The sequence below is a fragment of the Pteropus vampyrus genome, unplaced genomic scaffold (assembly GCF_000151845.1).
Source record: "Pteropus vampyrus isolate Shadow unplaced genomic scaffold, Pvam_2.0 Scaffold106, whole genome shotgun sequence".
Taxonomy (NCBI): domain Eukaryota; kingdom Metazoa; phylum Chordata; class Mammalia; order Chiroptera; family Pteropodidae; genus Pteropus; species Pteropus vampyrus.
The window spans coordinates 731133-735350 of NW_011888887.1; the positions used below are offsets into that span (position 1 = coordinate 731133).

The 4218-nt window shown below is 29.1% G+C and overlaps 1 pseudogene; it reads right to left on the reverse strand.

Annotated features, from left to right (window-relative positions):
• Positions 1-3352: 3352 nt before the first annotated feature.
• On the reverse strand, positions 3353-3471 carry LOC111743078 (annotated as a pseudogene).
• Between the last annotated feature and the right edge of the window lie 747 nt (positions 3472-4218).

Consider the following 4218-nt stretch of genomic DNA (forward strand, 5'->3'; position numbering starts at 1 on the left):
GGTAAAATATCATATTTATTTTTCTTATTCTTAACTGAGTTAATAGAAAACTTTTTTTCAATACAATATCAATAATATACTGGAAGTTTATGGCTTATGAATAAGTAAAATGTATGACAGCAATGTTAAACTGGAGAGTCAGGAGGAGTTAGGGACATTCTGTTATAATGTACCTGCACTATTCATTATGTGGTACAGTGTTTTCTGAAAATAAATTCAGACTAGTTGTAAGTGTATATTATAGCTATGTATTAATGTATATTATGGATGTATATTGGAACTCTACTTCTGAATTAAACAATATTTTTCACTACCTTATCACTAAAGACATTTTTAAAAATGTAATTTATATGCTAAGAAAGGAGAATAAAATCATGCAAATACTCAAAAAAAGGTCAAAAAAGAAACTTAAAAAAGAAATCAAGAATAAGTGCAACAAATAAAATACAGATATGTTGATATATATTAATCTAACTATATCAATAAATAATAAAAATATAAATGGTATAAATATACCAATTAAAAGAGAGAGACCAAAAGATTGGATTAAAAAAATCTTAAATGTATGTTGTCTATAAGAAATCTGCTTTAAATATAAAGACCCAGATGGGTTACAGTTAAAGGGATGAAGAATTATATACCATACTAACACCAATCCAAGGAAAGCTGGAGTAGCTATATTAATTTTTACGAAATGGACTTCAGAGAAAGAATAGTTGTCAAGGATGAAGAGGGACATTAAATAAGAATAAAAAAGTCAATTCTGTATGAAGACATAACAATCCTTAATGTATATGGGTGTAACAAGAAAGTTTCAAATATTGGAGGCAAAACTGACAGAACTGCAAGAGGAAATAGATGAATCCACACAAATACAGACAACTGATCTTTGACAAAAGAATACAGAGAAGTCAGTGAAGAAAAGATAGTCTTTTAACAAATAATGCTAAAATAAACAGGCAACTGCATAAAAAAAAATGAATCTATGCTTTTTATAAAAATTAAGTTAAAATGGATCATAGTCCTAAATTTAAAACACAAAATTATAAAATTTCTAGAGGACAACATAAAAGAGAACATACCCAGTCTGAAAAGGCTATATCCTTTATGATTCCAATTATCTGACATTCTCAAAAAGTAAAATTTTTGAGATAGTAAAAAGTCAGTGGATGTCAGCAACTGGGAGGATGGGAAGAGGAATAAATTGATCAAGGACAGGGAATTTTTAGGATAAAGAAATAATTCTGTATGATAGTGTAATGGTGGATACATGATATTATGCACTTGTAAAAATGCTTAGAACTGTGCAACACAAATGTGAACCCTAATGTAAAGTATAAAATGTAATTAATATGAATTAATTAAAAACAAAATAAAAAAGTTTTACATTTGGGAATTAAGAAGTCATACTTTAAAAAAACCCACGGTCAAAGAAAAAGTGCAATGAAAACTAAAAATTAATTTTGACTGAATGATGAAAAGATCATGTATGAAAACACATGCAGAGAAACTAAAGCCATATCCATAAGGGAATTTATTTTTGTACATTTTATGATTTATGAATTCTACCAAAAATAGCAAATTAAATCCAGAAAATATAAAGGGAAGAAAATAAAGAATATAGGAAAAAATTATGAAATGGAAAATAAATATAACAGAGCAGCTACAAAGCCCAAATTTAGTACTTTGAATAGAAAGAAAAATAGGACACTGCTTTGGACCCCACACACATTATAATGATGTAATAAGATGATATGATGAAATTTATGACTATACATTTGAATATTTATTTTAAATGGACAAATTTCTAGATACGCACATTACCAAAATTACAAAATAAATAGAAATTTTGATAAATTTTATACTTGTTAAATATAGCTGATTCAGTACTTCACAAAGGAAAGTGAAAACCGAAATTGCTTCGTGATGAATTCCCCAAAAGAAAGAAATCAACCCATTTGGCAGTTTGATTATGTACTTCTGGTCTCGAACTGTGAGAATTTAAAGCCTTCTTGTATCAAGCCAGTCAATTTGTGGTAATTTTTTACTCCAATTCTAGAAAATAAATATAAAACTCCTGAAGTTCTGGTAATATTCTCTGTATTTAGATTAAGTTACATAAATGTTTACTTTGTTTTATCTGTCTGTCTGTCTGTCTGTCTATATCTGTCTCTGACACTATCTCTCTATCTCACTCTATTTGTATTTCCAGTTCTCTCTCACCAAGTGCTGTATTTCAATGAAAAACAGGAAAAAGAATTAAAAACTTACACCACAAAAATTATTAAATAAAAGTATGGGAGATTATTATAGCCATAATCTCAGAATGGGGAAGGCTTTTCTAAGCAGGATATAAAATTGAAAAAATGCAATATAAATGATTGATAACTTTGATTATACAATAGTTAAAGATTTCCATTTCTCAAAAACCAAGGAATCCAAAGTCAAATAATGAACCTGGAAAACAAATTTGCAACACACATACATGCACACACATGTATGTACATATATACCAACAAACAACTATAGTCACTTTTTCAAAGTGCAAAGCCTATATATAAACCTGTCATGAAACTATCACATTACAAAAAAATCAGTAAATGACATAAAAAACAATCTTAAAAAAATAACAGAAATATGTGAACATATGCTCAGCATACTGATTAAGACATGCATATTAAAATTATAGTAAAATATCATTTATAACTAGCAGATTAATGGCTATGCTATTAATTTATGGGGGGAGGTTATTCTCATATATTTAGGTCAGAATATTAGTTTAAACTTTATGCAGGATAACTTGGTAATGTCTTTTAAAATTAAAATAACACATATTCTTTGAGTCAGCCATTCCACTTCTAGATATGTCATTTTTATCCATAACTAAGAATTCTGAACTAAACAATATTCACTACCTTATCAAATTTTTTATGTGTGCATACAGTATTTTAAAAGTCACTGTATATTTTTTAGTGATAAAGTTTAAATATCCAAATGAAGGCCCCAGATAGTAATTATTTTATAATTATTTTCTAGCACTTACTAATAAATAATACATACTTATTAAAATAGCCTTAATGCCTTAGTTGATAAGATGATGACTTTAGGGTATATCTCTTCAAAGGCTCTACAAAATTACAAAGTGTTTGACAATAAAACATTTTTCTCAGAGACTATAAGATAAACTTAGAATAATTTGTAACAATTATATCTCACAGGTAATTTGAATTGTCTACAAGCACAAGAAAAGTAAAATTATTTTTTTCTTTTTTTAGGTGAGGGAACCCTTGGTTAACCTCACAGATTGCAAAGACCTTGTCAGCTTACAATCCTTTATTTTTTTTATTTTTTATGCCTACAGCACCTGGTCTTCCTAAGTCGTCTCCCATCCAAGTACTAACCAGGCCCAACCCTGCTCAGCTTCCAAGATCAGACAGGATTGAGCTTGTTCAGGGTAGCATAGCCATAGATGAGAAAATCTTACAAGCTGCATAATGAAAACATACCTAGGTACAATTCCCAGAACCATAGACAAATCTGAAAAACAACTCACATCTTATCTACACACAAAAAAAATACTATCAAGTACTTAACTATACCTAAGTATTTCAAACACACTTTAAGCTGCATAATGTATTAAAAATAGTTTCCATTAAGGGAATGTTTCTTTTACATTACATTAATAATTATCAAGGGGTCCCATAAACTCACGACGGTTGCATGTTTTCTTACAAAGTTCATTAAGAAGTTGTTCACATTTTTGGCATGTAAATATTATTAATATTTCTTAAATTTCAATAAAAAAGTATATTTAGCTCATTAGAGAGCTATTGGCTTTAATAGAATATGCATGTTACCACCATTAAATCTCTAATTCTGGAGTGTAAAGCAGCTACTTTGGAAGCCACTGTAGAAATACCTCCAGTTCCTAGAAGTCCACCCCTGTTCTGGGCTCTCAAAAGAGTAATTTTCAACTTGGATGCAAATTAGACCCATAAGGAGATATTGTCTTTTTTAAATCTAATAGTCAGCCTTAATTCCTGACCAATTAAATCAGAATCTCTGGAGAGCGTACTGGGCATTGGCATTATTTTTTAAATGTCCTTGTTGATTCCACCAGGCAATCAAGTTTGAGAGAAATAACTCTAATAGACTTTCTTGTATTATACGAATAATACAAGATGATTGCTTTCAGAAAACATCTATCTTCTGAAGATT